This window comes from Aythya marila, assembly GCF_965140915.1.
Source record: "Aythya marila genome assembly, chromosome: 4".
NCBI classification, from domain to species: domain Eukaryota; kingdom Metazoa; phylum Chordata; class Aves; order Anseriformes; family Anatidae; genus Aythya; species Aythya marila.
In genome coordinates, this window is record NC_139045.1 from 71518529 (window position 1) to 71534653 (window position 16125).

Genomic DNA, 16125 nt, shown 5'->3' on the forward strand with positions numbered 1-16125 from the left:
TCCTAGACCTACGCCCTGAAGGAAGGAGTAAAAGGACAGGTCAAATGTCTGCTGCACCGAATGTGTATTAATGTGCTTCATATATGGTCAGGCACTGGTCAGATGATACGGGACTTAGGGTGCAGAGACGAGATCCTGTATTATTCGTGTTGGTGTGGTTTACTAAAATGAACCTGACATTGTGTCACTGGACAGCTGAAGGCAGCACTGAGTGGTAAATCATTCGGTAAAGTCTGTGACAACAGGTAGGAATTTAACACTAGCTGAGTTTTCATGTAGTGCCTGATTTAATTTAAAGCAAAAAAGATCAAACAGTGTTCTTTAACTCTAGAAATACAAGTGCTAAAATGTCTCAGTCCATGTAAGAAGGCAGTTCTTCACGTGTGAAAGTCAGGGTACTGCAGCCTTTCCTCTTGGGAGCCTGCTAATCAAAGTGGCTCATTGTAGTGGTGGGCTTCACATCTTTTGGGATGGGTAACATTTCATCTACCGCCTGAATTTCATCAGTGCCAGTGCCACCAATGTTATGGTAGGTGACCTTCCAGGACAACTGAAGCCTAGGAAGTTTCCTGCTAGGGATTGCTCAATGAAAGCTACTTCAGAGGCACCAACGATTTTAGAAGATAGTCATAAACTGCAGTGACTGCTGTCCCCTGAGGAAGTGCTCCTCATGCTGAAATTTGAGGAAGCATTGAAAACGTGCCCCTCGTTCTAATGTTCACAGCAGGCATCCAGCACTGCTCTTTAGCAGCTGTCTGGTTCTGAACCAGCCTGGAGAGGAGAATCACCTAAGGGTGGAAAAGAAATCCGACCAAGTCCCATTGAGAGGCTTAATTTTTGCAGACTTTTCTTGATGTGTAAAAGTCTACGCTTGACAAGATCTCATCAGCCTCTTACAGTGCTAATGACAACGTCTCTGGAAAATACAATTCACATCCGTTCACATCCAGGTGTGCTTGTGAATAAATAATTTCAAGTAGTTTGATATGGAAAACTGAGTTTTTTTTTTTTTTTTTTTTTTTTTTTTTTAAAGACAAAAGTTAGCCTTGAGCCTTAAACCTGTTTCTGCCTTATAGCTTAATAGGTACATTTTATGTGTAAGAGAGACATTACTGATATTCCATTCAAATTCTTATTGTGCTATGAAATTGTCTTTTTTATCATTATTTTTTTTTTATTCTTTGATCCAGACTTGGCAAGAGAGCCAGCCTATAAATCACAAGCACTTTTTAGGAATAAATTCTAGATGCTCTTCCTAGTCAGAGGGATTCATTGCTGCAAAGATTTGGTTGAAAAAGAGAAGACACACCTACTTTTTTTAATCTTGCTGGGCAGTATTTGCCTTTGAATGGCATCCAGTATCCTCACTTAGTAGGTGCTCTTTGAGTCTGATGATGTCAATGCTAATTCTTCGAGGTTAGAGGTCTGTCACACCTAATAAATCCGATGCCTTTTGTGTTTGTAGGATTGTCGTGGTTCCGCTCGAGTGGGCAGCCGAGCTCCACCACAGCCGCTCTCTCACTCCCCCTCCTCAAAGAGGAATGGGGAGAAAATATGTGAAAAGGGCTCAAGGATTGAGATAAGGACGAGAAAATCATGCAATAATTATTGTAACGGGCAAAACAGACTCGGCATAAGGAGATAGTAAGATTTATTGCCTACAACTAACAAGCGAGAGAAGTGAGAAAACAAAGGAAAAAAAAAACAAAAGCACCTTCCCCCCCCATCCACCCTCTTCCACCTCCTCCCCCCGAGCGGCGCAGGGGAACGGGGAATGGGGGTTATGGTCAGTCTACAGCACTTCTTCTCTGCCGCTCCTTCTCGGTCACTCTCGTCCCCTGTGCTGTGGGGTCCCACCCACGGGATGCAGTCCTTGATGAACTGATCCGGCGTGGGCTTCCCACAGGCAGCAGCTCTTCCAGAACTGCTCCAGATATGGGTCCGTACCACGGGGTCCATCCCTCAGGAGAAAACTGCTCCAACCTGGCTCCCCTACGGGCAGCAGCTCCTGCCAGGTCACCTGCTCCTGCGTGGGCTCCTCTCCACGGGCTACAGGTCCGGCCCGGAATCTGCTCCGGCAGGGGTCTTCCACAGGCGGCAGCCTCCGTCGGTGCAGGGCCACCTGCTCCACCGTGGTCTCCTCCACGGGCTGCAGCGTGGAACCCTGCTCCACCGTGGTACTCCATGGGCTGCAGGGGGACATCCTGCTTCACCATGGTCCTCACCACAGGCCGCAGGGGACCTCTGCTCCGGCGCCTGGAGCACCTCTCCCCCTCCTTCTACACTGACCTTGGTGCAAGGCTGTTCTCCCACTCCCTTGACTCTCCCGGCTGCTGTGTGGCGCAGCGTTTTTTTCCCTGTCTTAAATATGCTCTCACAGAGGCGCAAAACAACATCGCTTATTGGCTCGGATCTGGAAAACAATGGGGCCCTTCCCAAACATGGGGCAGCTTCTAGATCTTTCTCACAGAAACCACCCCTATGGCTCCCTGCTACCAAAACCTTGCCACGTAAACCCACTACAAGGATGTGTTGGTGACTTTTTTTCCTGTGGTTATGCTATTTTCCAGAATGAATTCTGTACGTCATATTTCTGTGGAAGACTTGAGTTAGTTACTCTTTGTATCTCCGTACTTAAAAAGGTACTTGCTAGATTCTAGCAAAGGAATTTTTGATATTCACTTTATTGAGACTCTTTTATACCAATCCATTTGGTTAGATAAGGTCGTCTTTGTGTGTTGGAGGTGGAGAAGGAAGGAGAGGCTCCTGACAGAGGGTCACCCAGGTGTTGAGATGTACTTAAAACTGTATGGGATTCCTAAGAAGATGGTGATGGTTTTCTCAACAGCAATTGGGGTAGTTTCTGAGGTTTGCCCCAGTTTTTCAAGCTACCCCATTTTTTGGATATGCTGCTTTTTATCCTTTTGGTTACCTGCTTCTTTTTTGTGGTGGATTGAAATCCCCCAGGGCACCAGCAGATTTGTTAATTAAAGTCAGATGGCTGCTGTATTCAGATGGTCTGGGTGGTTTTAGTTGATTTGAAGATGCAACTTCATTCTTTGTGGATCAAACAGTAAATTTAAAGCTTTAAGGTGAGGAGAGAGGCACTCGCTAATGGGCCTCACCGGTGACGAGTGGGTTAGAGGTTGCACTCTGGCAGAAGGCTGCTAATTAGCTGGACTGAAAGTAGCTAAAATATGTCCTTTGTCTTGGGGTGGTGACTGACCTCTGCTCGGGGCCTGGTGACTGGATCCCCTGCTGGCAGCCAGGTGAGGGGCATATCAAAATGGGCCAGAAATCGCCAGGATCTGAGCTCCAAGGCCCATAACAGCGGTCTCAAGAAGAACCTTGGGGTCTGGCTTTTGTCCGGATGTCTTCAAAGTGGTAGCTGACTTCTGGTGCCCAAATCATAAGCTCTTAATTATCGCTGTGGAATTAAGTATTCTCCACTACCTCTCACTTGTCAGGATTAGCTTAAAACTTTTCCTAAGAAGGGCTCTGCACACGTCTGATAATACAGGTGTGAGTCTGCTGTTTTCCAGGCAGGGATGGGAAGATTTGGGATGCTGTGGACACCTGACAGGCAGCAAAATTCACGCTGTTCACAATTACGAGCAAGTAGCTGACTCTTCTGAATTACAGCACTGCTTCACCTGCCTCTTCCCACCCCTTTCTGCCTTTCCCCTCTAGTCTGTACAACAGAGCACGGGAGCCTGGGACTGGGTACGTTATGGAAATAATTAGCACATTCGGTAGGCACAATTTTTAGGGGGAGATGACTTTGATCTAATCCCTTTCCTATTCTCTGTGAAAATGTGGTTTAGTGTTGAACTGACCTGGAATCAAAATGCACAATTTCAGAAATGTTTCTTGACTCAGAAATACTGAAAGGTGATCCATTTTCAGAAGGAATTGGCAACTTCTTCAGTTCAAAGGTGAGGTGGAAACAGGATGTTTTCCTAGAAGTGGAAACTTGAAAGTTATTTTGCTCCAGTTAAAAACTTCAAGAAACTTCCTCAGAGGTGCTCTGTGATTTTTATTTTTTAATGCCTTTTCAGGCTGAAGACCACAAGGAAAAATTTCTCAGACTAGCTGAGCTAATACAGCTCACTTGCAGACTCAGACCCAGACTGTTTTTTGCCACTCAAAGCACCAAAACTTATGATTAAAAACTGCCTTGCTTTCTGCAATGGTTATGTGATCTCAGAAAAGGAAGGGGGGAGAAAAAAAAAAAAAGAGGGAGAAAGAGATCAGTCTCTGTTTACACGAAGTACAAATTTATAGAACTGGGAGAAAAAATGTTTTTCTGTCCTATAATCACTAAGCCACATGCAGCAGTGTTTGTGCTGGGAGCAGATGCAATACCCTGTAATGATGTCTGTGCTGTGCAGATACATAATCAAGGGTCTCTTAAAATCTGTTTTGTTGCCCTAAAAGACAGCACAGCGAATTTATAGTTTCTAGCACATCTGTAATGCTGTGAGACAGTTGCTTTAAAAACAACAGCCCACAAACCTATTTCCATTTGTGGTTTTGATCTCTAGGTGGCAGGTTTTAACACTAAAACAGTTTTGGGTTCCTGCTCTGAGCTCAGGAGCTGAAAATGTGCTGGAGAAATAGAAGATGAAAATAAGAACAACACTATTTTATTCTATCTGGATGTTATATTGATTTATGATCATATCCTTTTATGCGAGTTGGAGAGAAGTGGTAAAGAACCCAGTTGGTTTTCTTCCCCATGCTCTCTGTATGCCAGCAATGTTGAATTTTCTTGTTGCTTTTCAGGCTGGTTTGAGTAATGTTGTCTGAACTGTGGGGCTTTGGCAGTCAAATGGGACCTGCCTTAGAGAAATACCTATCTTCATTTTGATGTGGACAAGAAATGTCTTAGACTGTTTCTTCAAGAGCTCACCAATTCTTTTTTTCTTCTCTTTTTTCTTTTTCCTTTTATTCTGTTGCCCAAGGCTGGAGGGTCAAAGAGGGGGAGAGTAGGAAGGACAGTTAGGGAGGAGACAATGAATTGTTGGGCCTGAAAGATTTTTATTTTATTTATTTATTTACAACAACAAAAAAAACAGAAACCCAGTGCATAGTGAAAAAAAAAAAAAACACATTATGAAATAGTCACCCACTGCTAGAGAAGAGGAGAAGGAGATTGGACTCCTTGGAAAAGCATCTTCCATAGTGTCACACACACCAGGCTGTATATGCTGCAAGTAGCCAGGACAATGAGCAGTGCCCTTAGGGATTGGAGTAGTCCTGCTTCTCTGCATGTGATGTGTAGGAGGAGACTAATTTGGTGCAGGGTCTTCATTGTCAGCCCTTGTGTGGAGGAGGTTAATTGTGCAGAAAGTCTGAAAGGGGTCTTGTAGTCTAGGAGCTGTGTTTGGAAATAGTTGCTGTGTACGTAGAGAGAGATGTGTGCTTGCATCTACATCTAGAAATGTCTCTGAAGGATTCACAACCTGAAGAATAGCATCATGCCCAGGGTCTCCTTGCTCTGTATTCAGACTGCCAGTCCTGCTGTTAACTAGCTCTAACTGCAAGGAGAAGCAATGGGTGTGAGAAGTTTCTCATCAGTCATTCAAATGGATACATCTTTCTGCAGGGAACTGTTAGGTTAGTTCAAGACACTGAATTTGTCTCTCATAGTATGGATGAATTGGGAATAAATTGATCTGAAGGTTCACGGATGACAGCCAAGACTCTGGTTCAGCCCTGTCCTGAAACACAGGAGGAATTTGGGTCAAGATCCATATCCACCTCCCAAAGTCATCAGACACATGGTAGAGTTGGGTGCTTGCAGAAAGTGTATGAGAAACAAAGCAAGGACATGAAAACCTCTGGAATGGTCAAGTAGACACATTTGATCATTGATCCTCATTGACTAGATCTCTAGCTAGCCAGACTCTCCTCTCAGGAACTTAGACTCCCAATTCATGTATGTTCACACCTACTTGGAGACAGCTGCCTTGGGAGGACAGTACCTGGACCTCTTCTCCTCCCCTTGGCCAAGTGACTTCCCCAAAGTCATGCTGAAAGTTTCTGCCAGGTCAGAGACCAAGCCAGCTCTCCTAAAGCCCAGTCTCAAATTTCAAAACTCACCTGCGTTTCCCTCCTAATTTTGTGTTTATACAGTTCATACTCTGCATGCACGGTTACTGTTATCCTCGTTTCTGATGCATTGGAACACGGCAGCAAATCTGTATTTTTCAATTTGTCCTGTTTATGGTACAGCCCATTTCTGTTGCAAAAGCATTGTTAGTTTATTTAATGCGTCTTTTATAAATCATTTGACAATGCCGGGATCTGATTCCTGTACAGGGAAAAAATAATACAGCTTTAATCCACTCTTTCTTGCAATGATTGTAGCAGTGATAGGAAACAATATAATTAGAAGCCATTCTTTCAGCCTGGAAATTGTAATTGGATTGTGAATTTTATAGCAGCAGCTTTCAAAAAATAAACAAGAATTAGTCAACTAAAGAAAATATGCTCATTGTGTTTCCAGCCAAAGCTGCATTCTGTGGTTAACTTTAGTTCTTTTTTTTTGGTTGCTGTTTGTTTAATTTTTGTTATCCTGGTAAATACGGCACCCTTAGAGGCTGCAGAGCTGCTGACACGGATTATTTCCTAGGGCAATCAGCTGTCTGAAGCAGGCGCCTGCAGTTGTGTCCTCTTTGCTTTCCGCCTTGAAGCTTGCTTGTAGCATCTCTGGATGTATTAGTGCTCCTGTGGATCTGATTTGCTTTGAGGTTTGCTGGAGAAGCCAGTGTACCCTAAACGTAAGTGCTAGAGCAATGTGCAAACAAACAACAACAACAAACAAACAAAACCCCCAAATTAACCCTCATGTAATTGGGATGTTGGAGAGCCTCAGAGACAGAAGGGAGAAGGCAGCAGATGGACAGAAGGAGGCCTGTTGTATTTACTGCTCAACCATTTAACACAGTCTTGGTAGAAGAGCAGAAAATAATGTTTGTAAAGGTGTTTTGTGTTCTGCAAGGCTCTATACATGATAAATAGGTAGAAACCCTGTTGAAACGAGGGCTGGGTAGAAAAAGACTCCTCATCAAGAGGGATTTTCCTTATAACTGTGCCAACCCAAGAGCAGAGAGGGTGGCTGGGCCTGCAAAGCCCTGTAGATGCCTCAGGGCATCTCCTGGACAACTTTTTCTGTCACAGCAGCCCACGAACAAGGGTGTTCATCCTAGTGACATGCTTGGATCATGCATTTGCCTTACCCATAGCTTTTCTGCCCCAGTCCCCTGGCAAGGCCCTCTCCCACAGGCCCTCCCTGTAGGCCCCCTTTGCAGATGTGGCCTTGTGAGGCATGGTGGCAGTGCCACGTCTCTGCTGTCACTGTGCCGGCCACCTCCTGCCCACATACGAGTCCCTCCTGTTGGAGTACTTCTGCTTTTTGTGTGACACAGAGCAGCAGCTGGATATGATGAAAGTGCCAGTCCCTTTTCTGACAGTTTTTGAGGATTTTGTCCTTGCATCCTCTCCAAGCAAAAATGCTCAAAGAGGTTTGACTTGAAGCAGCATTTCAGGCTGGAAGAGGCTGTGTTTTCTTAGTGCTTTGAGTATTTGCTATTAAAGTTCTGCCCACCTTTAGCTAAAACCTGATTTTTTCATGTGAAAAAGCAAAGAAGTGTGGATGAACTTACCTTCTACATTCCTCTGCCCTCCTTAGCCTGGGCCCCAGGGTTCCCGGAGGGAAAGCTGTTACCAGAGCTGTCAGGAAATAAAAACTCCAGACAACTAAAGACTGCATCGTCAACTTACACAGCACGGCCCATTTGAATTTCTGTCAGACAATAACACGGGAGGATTGGTAAACACTGCGTATTCCTATGGAGACCATGCTACCTTTGGTTTATGGCTAAAATAAAACCAGTAACAACACAGTCTCATGAAAATCCTCATATCCATAAATTTGAGAACCCACCGTTCTCCCCCCAGCCCACGAAGTTTTGCAATCCTCCTCACTACATCACTGTCCCGTAGCCAGCGCTGGAGACCCTCCCCTGACAGCTTTATAGCTGATGGCTGAAGAACGAACTGTTACTCCTTGCAAATTATTTTCTAGATTGCCACAAAAATATACATCATTGTGTCATGGAATGGCAACTATATTAAATCTGGTTAGATAGTTAGGGTGGGTTGCTGTCATAAATCAGCTTTCCCTGCCTTGTTGTGGTGGCAATGCAATCAATAGTTGTTGCAATGGTTTATACAGTTAAAAACATTTCCTTTTGCAAAACAAATTTTTAATACTTCTCCGATTCATTAACATCTTGTCTATTCACTGCTTGGAGAAAATCAAACACATCATCCTCTTGGAAATCTGCACTTCCACTTCAATAATGCATCAGTATGAACATTTGGAAGTTGTTAAAAAGGGGAATTATTTCATCACGATAAAAAAAGAAGAATGAGAACAGCTCAGCTGAAAAGATTGCGGTGTCAGTTCTGATTTAATGTGTGAATAATGCTAGCAGGGTGGGGAGAACGCCTCCTCCTGGATAGATTGTTTTTATGTTATTAAAGTCTGTGTGCTGGGATTTACAGCTTGAAACACTTTTTTTTTTTTTTTTTTTTTTTTTTTTTGGTGGTTAGTATTAATGAACTGCATTTTGTTTCATTTCCTTGGGCATGTGAGGATCACCTGAATGTCAGTCATGCAGGAGGAGATTGGAGGTGGTTTGGATTAGAGAAAGTCAGCCCACACTTTAGACTAAGAGCAGGACTGCCATCTCTCAATGGCTGCATCTTTATCAGGAGTGGCATTTTGGTATTTTTTGCTCCAGGGCTGTGGAGAAAAGCTTGAAAACCTGACTGCCTGCAACCTAGGAAATCAGACACTGAAATCAGGAGAACTATATCATGTACTCTGGGCATGTGTGTCATCATACAGTCCTTTTGAACAGTTCCTTCTGGCAAAGGCATAAGCAAGGAAGCTGTGGGGAGCTGGGGGCTGGCCTCTTCTCACAGGTAACTAGTGATAGGACTAGAGAGAATGGCCTCAAGTTGTGCCAGAGGAGGTTTAGGTTGGAAATGAGGAGACATTTCTGTCAGAAGGAGCAGTCAGGTGTTGGGACGGGTTGCCTAGGGAGGTGGTGGCGTCACTGTCCCTGGGGGTGTTCGAGGAGAGGTTGAATGTGCTGCTTAGGGACATGGGTTAGTGGTGACACTGGTGGTAGGGGTGTGGTTGGACCAGGTGATCTTGGAGGTCTTTTCCAACCTTAATGATTCTGTGATTCTGAAGTTTAAAAGCTTTCCTCCTAGCCCAGTAATTAATTCCCTCACATCAATCCTTCAGAGGCAAGAAGGGTGCTTAGGTGGAAATTTCCTGGGGAGGGGAAGAAGAGCTGGGACAGAGGCTCTTCTTGGCCGTGAGTGCATGTGGAAAACACACCCAAGCTTCTGTCTCCTTTCAGGCCTATAAAACACCCTTTTCCCATGTGGCTGCAGAAATACTGAGCACTATGTACCCTGTGAGCTCAGGTCTGGGGAGATTTTGCAAAGACAGTGCAGCTTGGGCTCCCTTCAGTGAGAACATTGTTTGTCTTATCCAAATGAAGCAGGTGATTAAAGAGAAGGTGAGATTAGCAGCTTGTTGGCATTTGATTTCTGAATATTTTTATCCTGTTCACTTATTTGTTTTATGCATCTCTTCTTCTCATTAGAGAAGTGAATGCCAGCCTTGGGATTTGGAAATGATGTTCTCCACAGATGTGGCTCTAAAGAACAGCTAATAAATGCCAATTATCCTAGGTAGCAGCAGGTCCCTTAAGGGCAAAAGGCTACAAAGTCTGATGGCTCATTTGAGCCAGGAACGACCTCTGGTTCACCTCCTGTTTGCAGCTGAGTGTTAAACCGTTCCTGGCCTGGTGAAGCCCCTTCATGCAAAACAGCAAAGATGCAGACCCAGATTTCAACCTCTACTTCCACAGAGGGAACAGCTTAAATCCTGTGCACCTGGAATAAGGATATGGGTATCCTGGTTATAAATGGCATATCTAGTCATTGATTTTTTTCCCCTCTAATGATTTTACAGACATTACAAGCTAGCAAATGATTCCTTAGACAGGATTTTAGGAGACAGTAAGATGGAGAAGAAGGGTAATGTCACACAGAAGACATTACCTGAGTGATCAGTTAGCACAGAGGGAAAAGAGAATGGTTTTGCTCAGCTCCAGATTCAGGCACATAAATCCAGACTTTTCCAGATCTAAGCGTGGGATTCAACTTCACACGCACAGACACCAACTAGCCAAAACTTCTACGTGGGGCTTGAGAATATGATGCGGCACATGTGGAAGACCCATGAGCTGCTGGACAGCAGATGGAGGCCAGGGAGGGTGGCCTGGGACATCCAAACTGGCATCAGCTGGCTAAATTGACCCTTAGGTCTCCGTTGATGGTGTGGCAGCTTAGACAGCTAACTCACACGTACATAAGGATGCCAAAATGTAGGTGTCTCTGGAGCTGAATTACAGTTTTAATGTTACAGAATTAAAAATAAAAGGTTCATGTGTGAATTTGGACATAGAAAGAGATATGCTCACTAGCTAACTTCTTCCTTTATCAGCCCATCCATCTGCCCAGAGATGGCTAACTGACTAAAGTGACCACCACCTGTGTTTCTGTGCTCTGCTTGTGCTGATGAGGTCTGTGCTGCCAGACCAGAGTGATCAGTTTGTCTTTTTGAAATGAATCTGAGCGTTCAGCTATTTTATTCAATTGGCAAAATATTAGAAGTGTTTTCAAATTCCTCCTGAGCCTGAGACATAAATGACATGTTGTGTCACTTTTCATCAGCAAAAGATTTAAGAAGCTATTTGAGTCTGGGCCAGCCTCACAGCCCTTTTTGAGTCTGATGTGAACTCCAGACCCAGACCTAGCTAAAGGTTATGAGTCCTGTGGAGAGAACGGTTGGAGAAGAAAAGGCTTTTCTCTGAGGTCCTCAATCTCATCTGGGGATTCCTTTTTCCCCTTCATGGTTAATAAGTGGGCAGCCAGGTCTGCAAAAAGATTTCAGTGTCTCTTTCCTCTGCTGACATTTTCTTAAGGAGTTCATACCTCAAGGTAGCTCAGCTTCTGAAGATGCTTGTCATGCTACTGGATTTATGAGTAAAATGATCATTGCAAAGAAGGGTTTGCTGCAGATCATTGGCTAAAATACTTCAGCCCATGTATTCAAGAGGTCTGACTCAACAGTCATGATGGTTCTTTCAGGCTTTCTGATAAATCATTTCTGTTCTGCAGAACTCAATGCATCAGCCCAAGGTTCGCTCCTAATATGCCTTTTATTCCTTTCTCTGAGCTTGCAAGCCACACTAAACAGTGCTCTGGATTTGTAACGTGGATAACTGTTCTTGGAGAGCTTGAACCAAATTCTACTAACACCTTACCCCAGGGAAACTCAGGCTAAATACACAATTCGGATGCCTGGAAGTGGTATACTGGGGTGTCTGGGGATCGTAGCATGATGCAACTGGGAAGGGACCTCAGAAAGCCTCTAGCTCAATCTCCTGCTCAGAGCAGGGCCAGCTCTGATGTCTCTGCAGCAAACCCAGGCTGGCAGCAGCACTTGTTTCAGAAAGCTCCATGTGAAAATGTAGCTGCTCTTCTTTGCTCTATATCCCCAACATATAACCCTGCACTTCATTTCCCTATATGCAGGCTGATTCGGCAGCACCCCCAGCAGATTTAGCTGATGTAAGTTCTTCATCTATATGGACACCTGGATTGCCTCTTTTTGTTCAGCACACATTGTCTGGTCTAGCAGTGTAGAGACTCATCTTGAAACCGTCAAAAGAAAAGAAAATCTTACTGCTCTTGCCCACCACAGTTAATATGAAAGCTGTGCTTCTGGCTCAGAATTTGTTTTATTACCCAGACCCATCCTCTCTGAAGGTGATAAAAATATATCTATAAAGAATATATGTATTGCAAAAATATGTCTAGTGAATTTCTTGGTTTTTCTTTCATTTTGTTGGCTATACAACTCAGGAAGGTATAAATGTGATATGAGATACCTTGTCCTGTTCCCTGTATGTTTTACACGCAGCAAAACTTCATGAAACAAGCTGTCCATACAGGTACCAGAGGGGACCAAAGATCTGATGTTACAGGACTTGAGTGGTCTGGGGGATGATGTCCAGAGCTAGGCTGGAACAGAACCAGTGATCCATCCCTTCAGAGCCTACTGGCTGTGAAGCTGTCTCTGCCAAGCTCCCCAAACACAGCTTCAGGAGCTCATTTCCCAAGTGCAGGAGATTGGTAGGACCCTACCAAATGCTCTGTCTGAAGCCCCCTAAAGCAGTGCAAGGAACCTGGTTATCTTCCAAATGCCAAGTTAGTGAGCAGACAGCTACCTCTATGTACACCTACACGATGGCACCTTGCAGCAAACATGATGTAGAAGCAGACACTGTAGGATAGCCTTTTTTTTTTTTTTTTTTTTTTTGTAGTAGTGGATTATCATGTTCCTGGAAGCATTCACCTTTCTCTTGTCTGTGAAAATCTGCATCAGAGGTCTTCTTCCTGTCTTCCTCTCCAACTCATGCCAGCTTTGGACTGATTTGATGTTAAGATTTCTGTTTCTCACTTTCTCCCTTCCCCCTGGTACTTCTGCACCTGATTTATTTGTTGCTACATCTCTTCATTCTTTAAAAGTTTACCTGTGCACCTCACTGGGAAGCACGGAAGCTTGTCCATATGCCAGTATACAAGACATTCATACAAGTAGATTCTGATACCTACTGTTTAAATCACAGCTACATTGTGAAGACAATTCCTCACTGAGTGAAAACAGAGGTGCTGCTGAGGCCAGTCCTTTGCATCTCCTAAAATCAGTGCCATTTGTTGATTCACTCCAAAGCAATTTGTGCATTAGAGAGACATTTGCTGCATCTTTTGGTATTAAATAAGGGGACTGGAGAGCAAAGGGGACATAAAGATTTATTCAGCAGTCATGGACAAGGAACAATCTTCTCAAAACCTGATGGGATAGCACAAGAAGAGGTACAGGAGGAGGAAGAGGTCTAGGCTGATGGCAGAATCTGGCCAAGCCATAAGTATAAGGGAGCCATAAAAAATACATTAGTGTTGCCAAGCTGTGTTTCCAGGATAGGAAAATAAATGCTTTTGTAAATGTTACGGTGAGTACTTACCAGGTCTAAAGTATACAACTCATGCTCAGAAGGAGATGCCATTAAACTGAAGGCTGCAGGAACAGAGAATGGACAGTCTGCAAGGTGGGCAAAAGAATTTGCTTTGGAATGGCAAGTGTTTGAAAGAGGATGTGATGTTGAAGTGCTGTCATCTGGGAAAAAGCTTTCAAAATACTTGTCCACAAGACCACGACCAGGCTGCTCACACAGAGCACAAGACCTGCAGAATCATCGGTGCAGCGGCATCCCCAGCATTTTCCATTCCAGGTGTAAGGATGGAGATGAGTGGTTTTCTGTGAGAAAAGCTGCGGGCTGCTGGCTGAAGTTGTTTGGAGATCACTGTCAGGGATTAAAAAGGAAGGAAAAGAACTTCTGAGGTGACAGCAGTGATGCAAGGATGGGTGGGTAGAGACTGGACAGGGGAATACTGAAACTAGAAATAGGAAGAAATAATTCATACACTGGATCACTGTACAGTGGAAATTGAGAAAGGAGACCAGAAAATGAAACAGCATGACATGGAAGGTGGCATGAAGCATAGCTCTGTGGCTCTGAAGAGTCCTTTGGTCCTGCCTTCCTGGAACCCATCTATCTTCTTTGCTGTTTCAAAATATTTCAGCAATTTCTGTAAACAAACTGCACATTTTGGGCCATATTTGTAATTGCCAGTGGAAAAAAGAGGGAGGCAGGGAGACCAAAGAAATACATGTAGTGAAAAAAATATTTTATATTTTCTTTCCTTCTAGTTATCTCTTTCTTCTTTCATCCCTATTTTTTTCCCCTCTTTTGATGTGTTCCTGGCTGTCTCTATGCAAGATTAATCATTTGAATGGGAGAAGTGCCACTTTAAGGTAATTGTGAAGGATTACATCCATGATCACTGCAAAAGAGCTGAGGTGTTAAATTAAAAAATGTTGCATTTGCAGAGCCAGGTTCTGATCGGCTGGGCTACCCGTGCTGCAGAGAGCCATCTGAGCTGCCACAGAGAGCTGGGGCTTTGACTTCAGCTGCAGCCAGGTGGGGGAAAAGCCTCTGTCATCATTTTTTGTGAAAACCGCTGTTTAGTGTCCAATAAAGGGCCTCACAGCAAACAAGATGGTAGATTGTGTTAAGGACAGGTTTGAAAATATCTCAGTTAGCTTGGTGTCAGTGTGACACCTGTGCAATGAGGTGGATCCACCGATCACTTTGTTGGACAAAACACAGGGTAGCAACAAGAAGAGTTCTCAGAAAGGAAATGAAAATAACCAGCATTCTGAAAAAAAGCCTCTATTGAAAGGAACGAATCCAAGATGATGCTGTATAAGATAAGTCTATCACTCAGGCTTTCCTAGTAATAGCAGAGTAAGGATGCTCCTAAATTAAATACGTTTTAAAGCAATGAAACCAAACACATCTGAACACATACAGAAGTACCTGGAGAAGCTCTAGGCAGGAGATTTTCTTGAGAAGACCACAGTGAATTAAAGGCAAGAACTGATACCTTTAAGGGCAGCGTATGAGAAGGATTATTGCCTGGCTCTGATTTGCAGCCCCTGTGGAGCAGTTACTCCTGGCTACATGAACATTGATGCTGCCCAGCTCAGAGCTCAGCTCACACAAAGCCAAGCCCACTTTGCACTTTTCTAACCAAATACCAGGCAGGACTGGTAGGTGGCTTAGGAAAGGCTGACATTGGCCAGTATGAGAGTAATTTTTGTCATTGAGGATCAAAAACTTGCTGTGGTGTAGCAAGAAGATAAAAATATTTCTGGCTGCTTTCCTTAGCGTATGAATTTTGCATGTTCCCACCTGGAGCCTTGCTTTCTCCTCAGAATAAGATGGTACTGGGCTGGTAGATTGAACCTGACGTGGAAACCTGCCCCATCTGCCATCCAGTCTGCTTCAGGACAAGTACTTTCTGGAAAATAATGGCATGTCTTGGCAAGTTTACCCCACCTACGGATCGATAAGTCTATGAAGATGGTTTCCCTTTGAGACTCCTGGCACCACCTCTTCCACACCTGGGCATTTTGTCTCTGAAACCAGCTCAGTGGGTAAGGAGGTACAAAATAAAGTTATAAACAGGATGGTTTTCTCTCATTGTGAAGCTCTGGAGCTTTTGAAGAACTTCATAAGAGCAATTCTTTATATAACTCCATTTGAGGCTCTTTCCACCCATATGTTTTGCCCTCTCTTTAAGATTTCTTTGCATTTCCATTCCCTTAATCCCATTTCCTCTTTCCCTCAATGTTCTACCATTTGCAGTCATCTTGCTGACATGGTAAGTTTTTCATTTTCCACTGAGAAATGACTCATTTATTACAGTAGGGGTTCCAGCTCTTCACTGACTGCTTACAGACGCCTTTTGAATTGAGCTTTGAAATGGACTTCATGAATAATAACCCAAAAATAACCTAGTGATGTGATTTGACTTGGGCTCTTGGAAACTCATAAATCATCTTGAGCATCATCAGTTAAAAAAAGTCCACTGTGGGGAAGAGCATGCATTTGCCAAGCCAGAAATAGGCGCTGTGCAACCTGTTTACAAGACTTCTAAATGCAGACGAGTGGGGAAAGTAGGTCATTTTGGTCGCATGTGGAGACTTGGATGGGGCATCCAGTGCTTTGAGAGCTCGGAGACATCCATATCAAAGCTGGGAAGATGTCTCAGTCCAGATGGCTTGTGCCCAGCAGGGAATGGCACAGCGCAGAGGCAGAAGGAGTTGATGGACACCAGGCAGTCCTACAGATGCCTCATCTCCCAGGGTGGCAGAGGGTCAGTGTGGTCTCACACGTGAAGCGAAGTTTGGAGCATCAAGTTGAATGCCAGGATCTCTTCGAGGTCTCTTTTCCCTTTCAGATGGCAGCACAAGTGGATGGTGAATGATGGCAGTGGTTGGTCATAGGGTTTGGCACATGGGGTTACCAAGCAGGAGGCAGTGCTGTGCTGTCTCTTTGG